The sequence below is a fragment of the Schistocerca serialis genome, chromosome 4 (assembly GCF_023864345.2).
Source record: "Schistocerca serialis cubense isolate TAMUIC-IGC-003099 chromosome 4, iqSchSeri2.2, whole genome shotgun sequence".
In the NCBI taxonomy this organism is placed as follows: domain Eukaryota; kingdom Metazoa; phylum Arthropoda; class Insecta; order Orthoptera; family Acrididae; genus Schistocerca; species Schistocerca serialis.
In genome coordinates this window covers 60,974,795-60,994,239 of record NC_064641.1, presented here as the reverse complement: position 1 = coordinate 60,994,239, position 19,445 = coordinate 60,974,795, and positions in this window count along the sequence as shown.

Genomic DNA, 19,445 nt, shown 5'->3' with positions numbered 1-19,445 from the left:
TATTTTTCTCTTCACTATTACTGTATGGTTAAATGATGATGGCGTCCTCTTGGGTAAAATATTCCGGAGGTAAAATAGTCCCCCATTCGGATCTCCGGGCGGGGACTACTCAGGAGGACGTCGTTATCAGGAGAAAGAAAACTGGCGTTCTACGGATCGGAGCGTGGAATGTCAGATCCCTTAATCGAGCAGGTAGGTTAGAAAATTTAAAAAGGGAAATGGATACGTTAAAGTTAGATACGGAAGGAATTAGTGAAGTTCGCTGGCAGGAGGACCAAGACTTTTGGTCAGGCGAATACAGGGTTATAAATACAAAATCAAATAGGGGTAATGCAGGAGTCGGTTTAATAATGAATAACAAAACAGGAGTGCGGGTAAGCTACTGCAAACAGCATAATGAACGCATTATTGTGGCCAAGATAGGCACGAAGCCCACGCCTACTACAGTGGTACAAGTTTATATTCCAACTAGCTCTGTAGATGACGAAGAAATTGAAGAAATGTGTGATGAAACAAAAGAAATTACTCAGATAGTGAAGGGAGACGAAAATTTAATAGTCATGGGTGACTGGAATTCGGTAGTAGGAAAAGGGAGAGAAGGAAACGGAGTAGGTGTCTATGGATTGGGGATAAGAAATGAAAGAGGAAGCCGCCTGGTAGAATTTTGCACAGAGCACAACTTAATCATAGCTAACAATTGGTTCAAGAATCGTAGAAGAAGGTTGTATACATGGAAGAAGCCTGGAGATACTGACAGGTTTCAGATAGAATATAATGGTAAGACAGAGATTTAGGAACCAGGTTTTAAATTGTAAGACATTTCCCGGGGCAGACGCGGACTCTGACCACAATCTATTGGTTGTGAACTGTAGATTAAAACTGAAGAAACTGTAAAAAGGTGCGAATTTAAGGAGATGGGACCTGGATAAACTGACTAAACCAGAGGTTGTACAGAGTTTAAGGGAGAGCATAAGGGAACAATTGACAGGAATGGGGAAAAGAAATACAGTAGAAAAAGAATGGGTAGCTTTGAGAGATGAAGTAGTGAAGACAGCAGAGGATCTAATAGGTAAAAAGACGAAGGGTAGTAGAAATCCTTGGATAACAGAAGAAATATTGGATTTCATTGATGAAAGGAGGAAATATTAAAATGCAGTAAATGAGGCAGACAAAAAGGAATACAAACGTCTCAAAAATGAGATCGACAAGAAGTGCAAAATGCCTAAGCAGGGATGGCTAGATGACAAATGTAGGGATGTAGAGGCTTATCTCACTAGAGGTAAGATAGATACTGCCTACAGGAAAATTAAAGAGACCTTTGGAGAAAAGAGAACCACTTGTATGAATATCAAGAGCTCAGATGGAAATCCAGTGCTAAGCAAAGAAGGAAAAGCAGAAAGGTGGAAGGAGTATATAGAGGGTCTATACAAGGGCGACGTACTTGAGGATAATATTATGTAAATGGAAGAGGATGTAGATGAAGATGAAATGGGAGATACGATACAGCGTAAAGAGTTTGACAAAGCACTGAAAGACCTGAGTCGAAACAAGGCCCCGGGAGCAGACAACATTCCATTAGAACTACTGACGGCCTTGGGAGAGCCAGTCCTGACAAAACTCTACCATCTGGTGAGCAAGATGTATGAGACAGGCGATATACCCTCAGACTTCAAGAAGAATATAATCATTCCAATCCCAAAGAAAGAAGGTGTTGACAGATGTGAAAATTACCGAACAGTCAGTTTAATAAGTCACGGATGCAAAATACTAACGCGAATTCTTTACAGACGAATGGAAAAAACTGGTAGAAGCCGATTTCGCGGGAGTTCAGTTTGGATTCCGTAGAAATATTGGAACACGTGAGGCAATACTGACTCTACGCCTTATCTTAGAAGAATGATTAAGGAAAGGCAAACCTACGTTTCTAGCATTTGTAGACTTAGAGAAAGCTTTTGACAATGTTGACTCGAATACTCTCTTTCAGATTCTGATGGTGGCAGGGGTAAAATACAGGGAGCGAAAGGCTATTTACAATTTGTACAGAAACCAGATGGCAGTTATAAGAGTCGAGGGACATGAAAGGGAAGCAGTGGTTGGAAAGGAAATGAGACAGGGTTGTAGCCTCTCCCCGATGTTATTCAATCTGTATATTGAGCAAGCAGTGAAGGAAACAAAAGAAAAATTCGGAGTAGGAATTCAAATCCATGGAGAAGAAATAAAAACTTTGAGGTTCGCCGATGACATTGTAACTCTGTCAGAGACAGCAAAGAACTTGGAAGAGCAGTTGAAATGAATAGATAGTGTCTTGAAAGGAGGATATAAGATGAACATCAACAAAAGTGAAACGAGGATAACGGAATGTAATCGAATTAAGACGGGTGATGCCGAGGGAATTAAATTAGGGAATGAGACACTTAAAGTAGTAATGGAGTTTTGCTACTTAGGGAGCAAAATAATTGATGAAGGTCGAAGTAGAGACGATATAAAATGTAGACTGGCAATGGCAAGGAAAGTGTTTCTGAAGAAGAGAAATTTTTTAACGTCGAGTATAGCTTTAAGTGCCAGTAAATGGTGCCCGGCCACATCGCACGGCCGACGTCTTTAATTTCCTGAATGAATATTTCGATGATCGTGTGATTGCTTTGGGCTATCCGAAACATACAGGAGGCGGCGTGGATTGGCCTCCCTATTCGCCAGACATGAACCCCTGTGACTTCTTTCTGTGGGGAGACTTGAAAGACCAGGTGTACCGCCAGAATCCAGAAACAATTGAACAGCTGAAGCAGTACATCTCATCTGCATGTGAAGCCATTCCGCCAGACACGTTGTCAAAGGTTTCGGGTAATTTCATTCAGAGACTACGCCATCATATTGCTACGCATGGTGGTATGTGGAAAATATCGTACTATAGAGTTTCCCAGACCGCAGCGCCATCTGTTGTTGAAAATTGTAACTACTGTAATTTCGAAAGTTTGTCCGCCTGAAAATGAACTGTTGTCCCAAGCATATTGCAACAAACGGTGTATTTCTACCGCTGCTCGTTTAGTTTTTATTGCCGTTTCAAATATACCGGTCATTTTTGAAACACCCTGTAGGTTGCAGTAGCTACTGGGAGATGAAGAAGCTTGCACAGGATTGAGTGGCGTGGAGAGCTGCATCTAACCAGTCTCAGGACTGAAGACCACAAAAATAACATTACTGTTATAATAATAATAATTATTATTAGACATTTTTGCCAGTAAGACAGTTTTAGGAGTTATTATTCAAATTTTCTTTGTTTGTTTCATTTTTCTTCTCAAAATCTCTTCATTCTTTTACTGCGTTCCTGATTCTGTTGTCCTGTCTATATTTTGCCCGTTTCCTTCCTTTCAAATATTGCAAATTTCGTGCTCGGAATGGCGTTCCCGTTCCTGAAATTGCCTCTTTCATTTATTGTTTCTCTATTGATTCCTAGTTGTTTTAAGTCTTCTTGTGTTTCTTGAAGCTAATTTGGTTTTCTGATTGACCTGTGTACTGCATCTAAAATCCTCTTTGTGAGTCTGTGGCTATCCATTTAACTCGTATGCATGTGCCCATAGGATGTTGGTCGGCGTTTTCTGAAAATGTTTGTGAATGTGTCTGTTCGTTCGTATAATTCTTCGGTTGGTCTCTTCATCCATATACCGCCTGTGTTTACTTCTTCAAAAATTTTCTAAGGATGTTAGTTCCGTCTTTTCTGTTTCTTGACTTTCTTGATATGTTTCCTTTATTGCAGGGCTTCCAAATGTGTTTGCATGCTTTCTGAAGTTTTTCTGTTCTTTCTGTGTTGCATACGATGTTCGTCACTCGTGTTTGTTTATATTCCACCAGATACGTGCATTTCTCCAGTGTTTCAACTTTTAATATTTCGTGTACATGGCTTGTTTGTTGTTGTTCTTTCTTTTCACGTATTGCGTTTTCTCATTTGATATATGTGTATACATGCTTGCCTGTTTTTGCCATAGATTTCATATAAGTGTTCCAGTGCTTCTTGTCTGTTGTCTCTGAGTATTGCGACGTCATCTGCACATGCCAGGCATTTTATTATTGTTTTCCTTGTTCGTGTTCCTTCTAACCGAATCTCTTTTAAACTTTCTTTTCATTGTTTGGAATTTCACCCAAGATCTTGTTGAATAAAAGCAGTGAGAGTCAATCTCCTCTCACTGCTGTGTCTGTCCCGAATGGTACTGAGACTTTAATAGATTTTAATTAGGATGTGGTGTCTCTGAGTATCTGTTGTAAAAGTGCCATAAATTTTCCGTCTATTCCATATTCTTCTCATATTCTTCTAGGGTACCAAAGAGAGTCTACCTGTCTGTGGAGTCGTAAGCCTTCTTGTAGTCTACAAGTGTGACTATAGTGCTTTTCATCTGTCTGAGCGCCAGGAGTTTTCGAGGTACCCAAATCTGCTTGACACACATTCCTCCATTTTTGAAGCCTGTTACGTATTCACGTAGCTTTGTTCCGACTTGTGGTTATAGTCTATTGAGTTAAGCCTTGGAAAGAAGGAAATTTGTAAATGACCGGTAATAATGAGAAACGTCAGTAATGAAACCTGTCTTGTCGCCCTATATATGCAGTGTGTGGATTAATGAGCTTTCCTCTTCTCCTGAGACTTCCTCTGTAATCCATATTTCTATTATAATCCGACGATTTTTTTAAAGTTTTGGTCCTTGGGTTTTTTATTATTATTATTATTATTGGATAAGTCAATTATACACGATACTGAAGTGATGAGAACGGCTTTATCACTAAGTTACTTTTTTCTCTAAGAACTGTGTACCGACCACTTGTCCTCTTTTCCTTTCCTGTGTCATCTTTTCCGCCTACTCTTGTATTGTTTTCTCTCCCTCAGCAGCTGTTAATTCTTTTCTCAATAATTTTGGATATCATGAACTTATGTTTGCAATTGCTCATGAACTCAGGTGAGAAGCCTGTGACGTTGCTTTTCACTCTGTTGAGCACATCCTCAAATGCGGGTCCAATTTCTATCCGTCGTGAGTGTTTATTATTCACGTGTGTCCTGCACAACTGCCCTACCTCCCTCATGTAGCACTCCACCAGATTACTCGTCGGGTGATGCACTGGTATTTTAACATGTTTTATCCTCTGATGTGTCAAAAATGTATCCCAGGCACTTAATGTAAACTGCGGACCACTGTTCGATAGTACCCTTTCCGGTTTTGCTACCTTCCTTAAGTAATCTTCCCATAACTTTGCAGTTAAAGTCCTATTGTTGGCTTTCCACATCGGGTACAACTTAATGAACTTAGAATGTACATCCACAACCACGAAGATGTATCTCGTCCCCCGCATGACCAATCGGTAGTGGACAGAAATTTCTCAATTGTCAATAACTCTCCTGCATTACTCGTATACCTTGTATGACCCCTTGATGCATCACTTTACTGTGCTTCTCTATTTGGCACTTGTCGCACGTGTTTAACTAGCATGTACTCTCCTTGCTAGATTGTTAATGTGGACGATTTCGCCTAGAACTCTGATACATTTCTGAGCACTGTAGTGATCTCTGCTGAAAAGCATCCCTTTATGGATTTTGTAATACAGTGATATTTTGTCTCATCCTTTTCTGTTAAAATCCACTTTTATTTTTTTAACTGCAGGACATCATTCTGCATGCATCTCAAGTGTTTGCATAAGCTTGTGTGTAATGTTCCCCTTCTGCCCTTTTAGTATATAACAACTGATATTCCTCTTGCTCATTTCATCTTCATCCCCAATGGGTAAATGGCACAGCTCATTAGTGATGCGATTCTTTTCCCTTTGATGTAGTGGATTGTATAACTAAACTGTTGAAAAAAATGTCATTCTATGTATCAATCTCCCGTTTAGTAACTGGTACTCCTGCAGATAACTCGCAGCCTTATGGTACGACAACATCACTACCTCTTGCCCCTTCAGATAAAGGCGGAACTTCTGGATGCTCTAAATCTCCTTCTCCGAAATACTGTAGCCTTTCTCATGATTTTTTGGCATATGACTGTCAAAGCCTACACTTCAATGCCCTAGTACCCATTCATCATTTTCTCTTGGCAGACCTCGCATCCAGTTCCATAGTCTGAGCTATCTATCGGTAGACAAAACGATAACGTCTTTATCGGGGTAGTACACCACTTTGCTGTTGCTAATGTTATCTTTTATTCTCATAAATTCTGTCCCACAGTCCTCACTCCAATTCAGTAACGAGTTCTTTTTCAACAGCCTTCACAAGTTTAGTGTATTTAATTTTCCATCCACGGGAACTTCCAACAGCATTTCTTCTGATGTTAATTTATGCCAAAAGATTTGTTTTTCAGTCCTTACAAACTCACATTTCCGTATTTCAAAGATATGCCACCTCGTCTTAAAGCTATCAGTACCTTTTACCATCAGTTCACAATGCTCGTGCCAAGAAATTGTCATAACATACACTACCATTTTGCTCATTAATCCTGCATTCAACACATGACTTAACTTACTCACGAATGCTGACAGAAATATGGTGAGTTAGAAAAGTACCACCTTAGGCCTGAAACTTCCTCCTTCAAATAGGAATGCATTATACCGCCTACTTCCTTCCGCCAGTGCGACTTACCACAACCGCAAGACTAAGTCTACTCTTGACATCACTTCAACACTGTCGAAGTTCTGTAGCAATTCGACCACGTTACCCAGCTGGTCGTGTTCTCTATTACTTTAATTTCTAGGTGTGAAGCACTATCGTCACCGAACTGTTCTTTCTCTTAGCTCTGTCTGTCGGACTACAACAATCACTCCCACATTGATCTATGACATCCCATTCCGTCATCTGGGTCAAACTGCCTTTTACTGGTTTCCTATCCAGAATTGCGTCACAGTGCGTTTTTACGCTTACAGGTTTGTTCTGGTTTAATTTGGTTGTGTATTTAGACTCAAAAACTCTACCAAGTTTGTCACAGAAAACATACGAATACCGCCCCAGAGACTAAAAAAGTTCGTCTTTCTCCTCGCTAGTGACACTTTCTACTTGTTCCACCATTTCACTGATTTGTTCAGACACAGATCCTGCTTCACTCTAATCATCCATTCTTTCCACGTGCGCAATTCCTTGTTTGCTTTCTCAGTCTACGCCTTTTATCTTACAACACTTTTCCTCGCAGTTTAGCAACGACTTATATATAAAGAAAATCTGTGCCAAAATTACATCTTTCGTCAAAATCTGTGCCAAAATTACATATTTCGTCAACCCTATTTAAGATCAAGCATATCATGTTAAACTTACAATTACTACAAATAAATTATAAAAGCATGTCTTTTTCATTGGCTTCCTGAGCCTACATGTGACGGCTTTGATTTTCACTCCTGCCAGTGGGAGCAATTGACAATTACACGCTCTTGATTTCCACTGAATACTTCTGCTACCGCCCACACGTTATTCCAAGAGTGAAGTAGAGCAAATACTTTCTCTGTACCACCTCCTATTTCTGTAATAGGTTGTACACTTTCAAGACTTTCCTTTCTTAAGCACTTTTCCCACAACAAATCATTTTCAACGTTTTTTCCCTTCTCTCCTACGTTTAGCGCACCCGCACTAAGTCTTCTGCCCAGTCGTTATTATCATTATTTATGCTCTTAATTCCTCACTTAAATCACTGTTTCGCCTGTTTCAGTTTCCCACATTAATCTGCACTCCCTATAAACCTGGCTACGGAATCGCCAGTCCTCTGTTCTATAATTATTCAAAATTGTCTCCCTCCAGCCATCATTGGCGTCACCGTCTGTCTCTTCGGTTTCATTCTCATCATGGGTGGAAATAACAAGAATATCTTCCTCGACAGCGTCATTACTACACCCAGTTACTCCTGACAACTCCTCTGTCTCACAAACATCATTAAATAATTCATGATATGACCCGTCACTTCGAATTTCTCGCGGTTCCTGAAATCAGGGACCGGTAACTAGGTTTCTGTGACTAAGGCATATGATCTCCGTTCTTCGTCCAAATATTCATCTTCATCTTTCATGGAGCATTTCGAATCCGTAACCTTACCCAAAATTAATGGTTCTTCAATGCAAACACCTCCATTTCCATTATGCACCTCCGACAAATTCATTGTATCCTCATTCCTATCAGTTATCTGGTCCACCTTCCTTTAAGGAAACAAATGTATTGATACGTTCGTCAGATGAATCAGTTTCAGCCACTGCGATATTTTCACAATGAAACTTACTATCAAGATCTTCGTTTACAACTGAATAATCTACTTCCACCGCTACATTAGAACATCAATCTCCGGCTGACGAGTCAATCGCAGCGTCGCCATCACAGATACAACCTTTCACATTAACATCTTCCACTTCGTCGAAATATTGTCTTAAAGTGATGCTTCCAGACTTCTCTACAAATTCACCTATCAAGATAAGTTCTACCGCTGACTCTGGTTTTGGTATCACGTCTATTCTATATTATTTCCCCGTACTGATTCCGCCCCAATCTTCGTATGAGATTGGTTATTCAGCCTCATATCACATTTCAATCACCTTGTTACTTATAACCCTTTCATCGTTCCTTCTGTACAGCTTTCCTTTGTGAATTTCCTTATTCCCCCCCTCCCCCCCCCCCCCCACCTACCCACTAGAATCTCCTCTCTCTTTCGTTTCCCCTTTCAAAATTTTCCCCATTCTGTCTATTAAAATTATCTACCTACTTGCTGATTATTGGAACTTTGTTGCGGTTTGTGTTTTAACGTCTGCTCCAGTTTTTCATTACAGATTATGTGACATGTCCTGTTGAGAGTATTCTGAAAATCTTGAAGGTAATCAATCATCTCTCTTCAGGTACCCAACGGATTGCTTACATCAACTAGTTTTGCCAGTTTCCGCGCGTAAAATTCCCGCGTGAGTAAACCTCTATTTTGATAACTCGGGCTGTTCAAGAATTCGTTCTGTAGTCGGGTTTGTTTGGCTTCGCTCCAAAATTTATTGAAGAACACCATTTTAGACGTCTCATAATTAGTAAAAGAGCGTCCAAGGTTTTTTGGACAAAGGGCACGACGGTACCACAGGTTAGTGGCGGCAATCCTACAGCGCCTGTTCCACATGTTAGTGGCGGCTGATCTATACAGCTCAGAAGTGGAACACGGAGCTTAACCAGACTGGAATCTCAATTTCAGTCACAAACCCAGTCCAAATAAATCAACATGGATACAGTACCTTCAAAGTCAAATTACCCCAGTGGGTGAAATCCCACGGTTGAAGAACCGCAAGTGGTCTATTCGGACTCTGGGGAGACCACAGAAGTGTGCATGGAGGTACGTCGGAGTACCTCAAAACCCCGTAATAAATTTGGCTAATGACATTCAATGTAAATTCTCTCTTAAAAATGGGAAAATGAAAAACACCCTGGACAAACCCAGAGAACATAAAATCAAAATTATTGCAAAAAATGGTTCAAATGGCTCTGAGCACTATGGGACTTAACATCTGAGGTCATCAGTCCCCTAGAACTTAGAACTACTTAAACCTAAATAACCTAAGGACATCAAACACATCCATGCCTGAAGCAGGATTCGAACCTGCGACCGTAGCGGCTGTGCGGTTCCAGACTGAAGCACCTAGAACCGCTCGGCCACACCAGCTGGTAAACTTTTTGCATTTCAGGAATCGCGATATACAGATGAAAATTCTTTTGATTCAGAATGATACAGGATATACAAAAGAAAACCTGGAAAACGAGCCATGGCAAATTGTCCACAATTTGGAACTGGATTTATAGTAGATACATCAATACTTGATTCAGTCACGACTTTCAAATATTACTCGGGTCGGCTTTCCACGATGATAATAAAATCAGCTAGTAAGATATACACCCTAGTCAACGGAGATGCACCAACTAACATCACTAACAAAAACAAAGTAGAAGAATTCTGGAACCAATTAGATAATATTCACCAAAAAATCCCAAATAGCAATGTCAAAATCCTTGTGGATGATTTCAATGCACAAATCGGTAAAGAAAAGAAATATCGATATTGGGAGGGTAAATGGTCAGGGCATACAGAGACCAACCAGAATGGCATGCGACTCATTGAAATCTGCAAAAACCAAGACCTATTTTTCAAATCAACATTTTTCAAGAAAAGAGCCTCGAAAACGAAAACTTGGATCTCACCTAATCCATTAATAGGTGAATATCAGTTGGATCATGTAATGATCTCCCTCGTAAATACAGTAGAAATCATGAAACTTAAAGTCCTTAATGGACTAGACCTAGATTCCGACCAATACCCAACAAAATTCTCCCTAGATGTCATTCCAGAAAAAGAAAATTCACTAAGAAATCTCCACACCGTAAATATGATGTACAAAAGATAAATGCTAATGAAAAATTTACAAAAGAAACACAAAATTTGAATCCACAAAATTGGCAACAACAGCAAGCAGGACATTTAAAAGCAACTGAAACTGTAGCACCGCAAACAAGAACACGTAAACATCCATGGTGGACAGACGAGTGTGACCAACTGATAAATCTCAGACAACAGGCGTGGCATAATTGGTTGTGCAACAAAAATAAAAAGACCCTGGAAGATCTCAAAGATACCAGGAAAACAGTCACAAAAGCAATACGAACAGTAACACAAAGACAAAAAATTGCAAGACAGAAAATGATTTCAAGAAAAACAGTTCCCGAAATTTTTACAGAGTATTCAAACAAAAATTAACAAATTACTCTCCTCCATTACTCTAATTCAAAAACGAACATGGGGAAATTGCCCATACCAACACCGAAAACTGTGAAATTCTTGCAAAATATTTTTCTAAATTGCTGAATTGTGAAAAGGCTGCAGAAAATTTTGAGTTCCGTCACACACAACGAAATCCAGACTCAAAGCCACCAAGTCTGCAGGAGATTAAAGATATAATTCAGTCACTGAAAAATATCAAAGCACCAGGAGAAGACCAAATCATCGCAGAACTACGGAAAAATGCAGGAGAAAATCTTATTATACATGAAATCTGCAAACTGAAAAAATCCCCACAGATTGGAAGACAGCAATCGTATATCCTCTGTACAAAAATGGAAGTAAAACAGACCCCAACAACTATCGTGGAATCTCTTTACTGTCAATAACATACAAAACTTCTTCTAAAGCCCTACTAAACCGAGCAGAACCTCAGCTGGATTCAAAACTAGGCGAATACCAAGGTGGATTCAGGGAAGATCGATCATGCGAGAACAAATCCTTAATTTGCATAGTACTTCAAACAAAAGAAATGTCATCACGTTTGTCTACTCTAAAAAAGGATATGACAGTATAGAATGAGAATCCCTTTTTGAAGCATTAGCAGAATTTGGACTAGATCAAAAGACAACAAACATCATAAAAGAAACACTCACGGGGACCAAATCCAAAGTAAAATTTATGGGAGAATTGAGCAAAGAATTTGAAATAGACACAGGAGTACGACAAGGGGATGTACTGTCCCCAGTGCTCTTCAATCGTGCTCTTGAAAAAGTTGTTGGAGAATGGAGAAAAGCAAGTGCACCAGCACACAGTCTGGGACCCAGACGTAAGGGCATAGAATTAGCCTGTTTAGCATTTGCTGATGACGTGGCACTGACCGAACAAGACATTACCGATGCACAGAAACAGTTACAATTATTACAAGAGCAGGCAGCAAAAATAGGATTACAAATTTCAGTTGAAAAAACAAAATTTATGACTGACATCAAATAAGCCCCTTCTGATCTCAAAATTGGTAATAACTACATCTCTCGAGGAAAAGAATTTAAATATTTAGGTGAATGGATTGCAGAAAATTGTAATGAAAGGAAATCTGTCAGATCAAGAGTCCAGAATATGGAGACGGCATTTCAGTTAACAAAAAAACATTTACAACAAAAAGAGTCTCTCGTGGAACTGGAAAATACGACACTACACAACAGCAATTAGACCCGAAGCTCTCTACGCATCTGAGACACTAAACCTTTAACACAGAACACTAAAAGGCGAATTAGATGCGAAAGAACGTAAAATAATGAGGAAAATCCTAGGACCAAGAACTAAAGATGGTGTGCATTATCCAAAACCCAATGCAGAAATATATAAAAATATCTCCAAAATAACAGACAAAATGCGCATGAGAAAAATACAATTCATGGGGCATTTAGAAAGAATGGACTCAAACAGGTTACCTCACAAAATCCATACATTTTAAAGAACAAGACTACTAGACCGAACTGGTACAAACAGACGGAAAAAGACCTGAGAGAATTAGGTTCTCCAAATCTACATGACACTAATGAAATGAGAAAAATCACAAACACACCGCGTTTTGAGGAAGAAGAGAGAAAAACTAACCGACATACGTGGTCTACGCAACGAAAGCTAGCCCATTCGTTGCTTATGAAGGAATACCGAGCGAAAAGGAAGGCCAACAAATGTTGATTATGCGTGGTCCTAAGTGATCCATCCTCGAAGAAGAAGAAGAAAAGAGCTACTCTTAAAATTCGCCGAGGACTGTGCTTTCACTTCGAAGAGCTTTGCATCACCCGATATACCCGGTATGAATCCATCTCTAAATGCGGTAGTAAGATTCACCGGATAGTGTTTACCATCGTTATAAAACACTTGGCTTTACTTCCTCAAAGCAATGGTACATTTATTATATTTGCGACTTGACTTATTGCCACTGGACCCATTTCCGCACCCATCGCTTTAACCTGTTGTCTATAGTGCCCTACCTCTGCTGTAAGTCAGCGATTGTGTTTCTACATTCGTTAACTGTCCCAGATAAATTACGGCTTGTTCTGCCTTTGAACACCCTCTCACACACTACCCAATTCAATCTGCAATTTTCATGTTCTTGTATCTACTTAACTATCTACTCTTTCCACTTTCCTCTGCGAAGTACCCATTTCGTATGAGAGTTTTCGCATTTCCGTTTGTAAATCTGTTAGTTTTTTCTCTTTCGCATCCTTCATCTCCGATTTTAGTTTTCCTAGGCCACCTTTTTATTAGAATGCCCCTTCCCTTCTTTCGTCTTGAGATCAACGACACTATCAGTCATATGTACTCTTACATTTGAAATACTGGCATTCATAGTACTCAGTCCTGTGTTTACGTTTGAAAGACTAGGGTTTAAATCAATGAATGCTTGATTCAACCATGGAATAATATTTTCCCCAATTAAACTTTCCCTGTCTGGTTTACGACTTCTTGGCGCACTTCAGCTCTTCTCCGATTCATACAGGCTCGGTGATTCCTCAATCAGTACACTCTACATTTCCGACGTCGCTCTGAAAAGTGACACATGGTCCCACTGTCTACGTCAGTACTTGTATGTCATTTTTCCTGTTGCTGCGATGCTGCTGCAGCCGCAACTAGAAGCGCCGAAGTTGTTGTCGTCGTCTCGGATGCTGGAGTCGATGACATGTCTGCGCTGCTACCTGCGTACCCGGTGATGCCCGCCGTCGATTATTGTGTACCGGAACCACGGTGCCATCTGCCTCTTTCTTTTTTACTTGCCTCGCTCCTCTCTTTTCCCTTCCAAATTTCTGGCACACTTCACATGCGCACAAGCTGCTGTTAATCTTTTGCTCCGGGACCCCTCGCAATACTAGGGATGGCATTTATCACCGAAACGATCGGTTTTCGGTTATATCGTTTCTTTTCCCCTTCAGTTTAACTTTAGTGTCAAAACCGCTCAAAAAAGAATCGTTTCAGAAATAACCGATTTTCGGGTTTTTATTCCTATTATTTTTTGTAATAAACGTAAAAATCGAACGAAGATCGAAAAATTTTGACTCACTCAGTTTCAAGATACATTGAATCAAAATATTAAATTAAAAAGGCAAGTAAAAGGAAACTTAGTCTGTCCATCGTTCGCTGCCTCTCTCGAAAAATAATGAGTGTATACTACAAAAAAGCAGTATTTTCCTATTGATTCTTATTTTTTTAAACTCTCCTGAAAATCATGTTGTAATGGAGCATCACGTCACTATTTAGCCACTGCGAATAGTCAGTGTTAAACGCTGAAAAATAACATTAAGGAATTTGTCCGTTTTCAAGGGCTGCAAGCAAATATAAATGCGTTGTATGTAGACATAGGCAGCACATCAGCTATTTTCTATTTTGTATAGTATGAATGAAGTGTTTCTCAAGTTCTTAATTTTTTTTTTTTTACGTACTGTTACTTCCACTTTTATTATTTCATGCAAATGACAGACAAATCTTTTACCTTTTAAAGCAGATGAAGCATTGAACTTCACTGCTACGTCACTTTGTAAAAACATTTATAGGCTAGGGTTGGTGCCATTCTGTAGTACAAAGGTTGTCCGGCGACGACAATGGTGTGGATCAGGTAGGGATAAGTCATAAAAAATGGTTCAAATGGCTCTGAGCACTATGGGACTTATCACCTGAGGTCATCAGTCCCATAGAACTCAAGAACTACTTAAACCTCACCAACCTAAGGACATCACACACATCCATGCCCGAGGCAGGATTCGAACCTGCGGCCGTAGGGGTCGCGCTGTTCCAGACTGAAGAGCCTAGAACCGCTCGGCACACTGGCCGGCGGATAAGTCTTGCACACTGCAGGTACTCGTATACCTTAAGCCACGACACGTGGCAACAGGGCCACTGCTGTCTCAGCAATGCTGCACCAATTCTTATGCCATATGTTTGTTGCTCATTTTGTCGGAATTGTTGTTGAAATAGTACTGACCGCTATCACAATTTTCTATAATAATGCCATATCAAAATCAACGCAAAATTTTACGAATAAATATCACCCTTTTTAAAAAATCTGTATTTAAAAAGAAAAAAGATTTTGGCACCGCTGCTTCGGTAATTGATATTCCGGTTCTTTTTTACCCACTGGTTACCAAAACATAAAGATGCCTATTAAACCGAGATCATATAAATCCCAGGAAGTACCGGTTATTCAGAACTAAACTGTCTGTATCGGGTTTAAAGTGTCAGTTTTTTCCACCTCTTCGCTATACTGCCTATCATATAATTGCTTCCTGACATGGGTCACTGTAATATCAATCTCATTTTTGGCTGCTACCGGAGGGAACTGTTTTCGGCGAAACATTGATTCAAAATCATTCGGACAATTCCGGACGAGAGACCCCATTTGCGATGTACCGATGAAAAGAATGGAGTCAATGAAGAGAGCTAAGATCGCATTTGATTATTACGATGTATGAAGTCCTCGTCTGGGCAATGTGTGACTGAGATCAAAAATTTCGCTCACTGTTGTCGTAGATGGTGAGCCACAGACGTCAGATTTAATTCAAGCCCCGCGCAGTAACTTTAATGGGTAATACACAGCAAGTGCCAGAGATCTTACAACTTAATTTATCAGACATGGGTTAATCATTGCCAATAATAAATAACACAAAGTGCAACTCGTTGCATTAACTAAAGTGAATACTATCAGATGACGACACAAATTAAATGATTACTCGAACAAGAAGGTTTCAGCTGAAATGATTAGTTTATTAATTCTTTAGGTCTTTGAAACAACTAAAGATGGTGCTCATCTATAAATTATTTAAACAATTAATAAGAAAGTAAATCACACTGTGAAGCTTGCTATAGCGCATTAATACGAAAGTGCGTCAGATACCCCAATGTTAACTGTTCGTAAAGCCCAACTTAACAACACGTTGTGACGAAGCAAGCTGGAATACTTTTACATCCCCTCTTTTTTTGCCATCAGCCTCCTTAAAATTCATTTTTTCACTTTTAAATAATTACATTTAACGTACTTAAATATAATCTGCAGCTCATAAAAGAGAAATGTTGGCCCTCAGTTTTGAAGAATATACCACCAGATCTCATTTAATGCTTAGTTTTATGTATGTAATGGATTGTATAAATTTTTTCGACTATTTCTAGTTGATATTTTTCATTATAGGGTGAAATTAGTGATTCTTTCGTAAATTAAATTCTGTTGTTGACGTACAAACAAATATAAAATCTACACTAATTATAAACATTTGAGAGACGAAGCAATAGTATTGTTAAAGTATTTATTTGGCTCTATTCGAAAACATGTTAACAAAACCAGCGCTTAATTAATTCCAAAGTAATTAACAGTTTTGTCAAAAGTATTTTTTGTGTACTTATATTTGTTAATTTCATGATTTAAACAAATAATTCGACCTAACTCTTGTAGTAGAGGAAACTGTTAAAAAAACGGAATTTTTCGATGTATTCAGTTAATTTCTGTAAATTTTACTTCGAACAGTGTGTAGTTTCAGCACCTATTATTGTGAGAATATATAAGAGCCCGATTTATGCTATTGAGACAGTCAGTACACGGCCGATATTAATACGAGAAACCTGTGTTGATTAGAACAACAACAACGCTTCAGCTTAACTGTGATATAAGTGTTACACAATTAGGCCGTCTGTTAAAACAATGACAGTGTCTGCTCCTTATGTACCTTTCTATTCTTCAAGAACTGTGAACTTTGTCGTTAGGTTTTTACTGCTCGTAGATGTTCAACAGGAAACTATTGTAGCAGTATGTGGATGTCTGTCTGCAACCTATTCATGAGACTTATCGAAAGTTAAACAATAGTGCAATGGCCATATAACTGTGTAATATTGGGGGGGGGGGGGGGCGGCTGAGAAGAGTGGAAGTAAAATACTGTAAAACGCAGCTGTGCATCTCTCTGCTACATCATTTACAGTAGACGGTAACTGAACTTCCACACCCCATTTTTCAGCCTGTACGTCGACCCCGAGGAAACAAACGAAGCATTAAAGAAAGAAGGCGACCGTCGTCACAACGTCTCAACTTCTGAATTTCGACTAACTCCCAAATCATACGAACATTTTCAGAGTGCTGGAAGTTGTTAAAGAATCTAGAGCTACCGCATGCCACCCAAGTTAAACCATCAGTTCAAAACTGGTCTTACGATTCCCTGAACGTAGCTGCTTCTTCGCTCTCATGACATGATCTCCCCGTTTTGCATCGTTCATTGGCTACCATCTGGTTTACGGAAACTCTACCAGTGCTGCTCATCGCCAATAAGACGCGAGAACGCACATAGGCCTACGTCAAGGGGCTACAGTCTGACTCCGTTTCAACTCGCAGTCTTTCTTAAATCTAATGCTTAATAAAATGGAATGATTAGTGAAGTGGACCACCGCGCTTTGCCTTATGCTATTACAGCAAAATTATTTACCTTATACAAAAGTTTACTTCTCTCTAGTTCGAACGGTACCAGACCACGTATACAGGGCGGTCCATTGATAGTGACCGGGCCAAATATCTCACGAAATAAGCATCAAACGAAAAAACTACAAGGAACGAAACTCGTCTAGCTTGAAGGGGGAAACCAGACGGCGCTGTGGTTGGCCCGCTAGATGGCGCTGCTATACTGCCGTATGTCAAACGGATATCAACTGCGTTTTTTTAAAAATAGGAACCCCCATATTTATAACATATTGGTGTAGTACGTAAAGAAATATGAATGTTTTAGTTGGACCACTTTTTCGCTTTGTGATAGATGGCGCTGTAATAGTCACAAACGTAAAAGTGCGTGGTATCACGTAACATTCCGCCAGTGCGGACGGTATTTGCTTCTTGATACATTACCCGTGTTAAAATGGACCGTTTACCAATTGCGGAAAAGGTCGATATCGTGTTGATGTATGGCAATTGTGATCAAAATGCCCAACGGGTGTGTGCTATGTATGCTGCTCGGTATCCTGGACGACATCATCCAAGTGTCCGGACCGTTAGCAGGATAGTTACTATATTTAAGGAAACAGGAAATGTTCAGCCACATGTGAAACGTCAACCACGACCGGCAACAAATGATGCCCAAGTAGGTGTTTTCCGCACATCAGTAGCAGGCAAACTGCTCGAAAATCGGGAATCTCAAACACGTCGGTGTTGAGAACGCTACATCAACATCGATTGCACCCATACCATATTTCTATGCACCAGGAATTGCATGGCGACGACTCTGAACGTCGTGTACAGTTCTGCCGCTGGGCACAAGAGAAATTACGGTACGGTGACAGATTTCTTGCACACGTTCTATTTAGCCACGAAGCCTCATTCACCAACAGCTGTAACATAAACCGGCATAATATGCACTATTGGGAAACGGAAAGTCCACGATGGCTGCTGTTGAGTGTTACTTAAGTAAATAAATTAGTGAAATCAAAGTGAACTAGAAATTAGAATATAAATGGAAAACTTGGTTTAGTTTAGAGAGTTACATACTGGCATTCAGTGTGCAGAACAGCAGAACAGAAGAGACAATGACCGTGAAGTCAGCAGTTCCACATAAGCGGGCGCTGTCGATTCAGCCATCAGGGCATCGCCCGACCGGCTCACGTGTTTCTTAGTTGTCGCATGTGAGCAAAGGCCCTCGCCTACATTCCAAGAGCCAATGACCGACGTTAAGAAGATTCTTCGAGAAGCTTTCCAACGTGACGGAAGAGGCAATGACCGGCTCACATGTTTCTCAGTCGTCACATGCGATCAGAGGCCCCCGCCTACATTCCAAGAGCCAATGACCAACGTTAAGAAGATTCTTCGAGAAGCTGTTCAACGTGACAGAATAGGCAATGGCCGTGAAGTCGTTCACCTCCAGTGAACTGAAGTGAATAAATACGCGAGACGTGGTGGGCCTGAGAGATGAAGACAGATGAAGACAGACGGAGACGAAGACGAGAGACGAAGGAAGAAAAGAAGAGTAGCAGTAGTTTTCAGTCAGTTTCGGTGCTGAAGACCGTCATGCAAGAAGAGACTACATCATGCACAGTCGCACCAAGTCCGCCACTGTAATGGAATAGCAAGCAGCAGCCGCGGCGCCAGAAGACAGAAGTTAAAAGGTATTGGAAGTCTTATTTTTACGTACCCGGGTGACTCGTGAGGATGGGAAGGAGACGGCCTCACCTCAGCAGTCACCTGTGAGCTGGGATAAAGACCTGACAGCCGAAGACTGGCAAGCGGGAGTCCGTGGTTCGAGTTCGGGACACTGGCCTTGCCCCGCCGTGCCGCTCCGCTGGTCGTCGCACAACACACGCGGCCGCTTAGAGAAGAGAAACACTGGGACGCCACACCCAAGGTATCATCCGATGCACGACTTCGCTCGCAATAGTTAAACCGGCCACCTCGCGCTGCGCGTCTCCGGTTAGCTGGGCGAGACGGCGACACGAGATACACACCGCTACGCGTAATCAGACGCCGCCGCCGCCGCCACTGCCGCTGCCGCAGCAGAAGACTTCACAAACGACACAGCCGCCGCTCTCTGAACCAGAACATCCCGTAAGATACATTTGTATAAATCTTCAATAAAAGTTATCTTATGTAAAAATGATGTTTCATTCGACCTTATACCCGAGCCAAGGAAGAACCCACCCTGCCCACATGTTGTTAAGAGAGAAAAGTTAATTTATTTAATA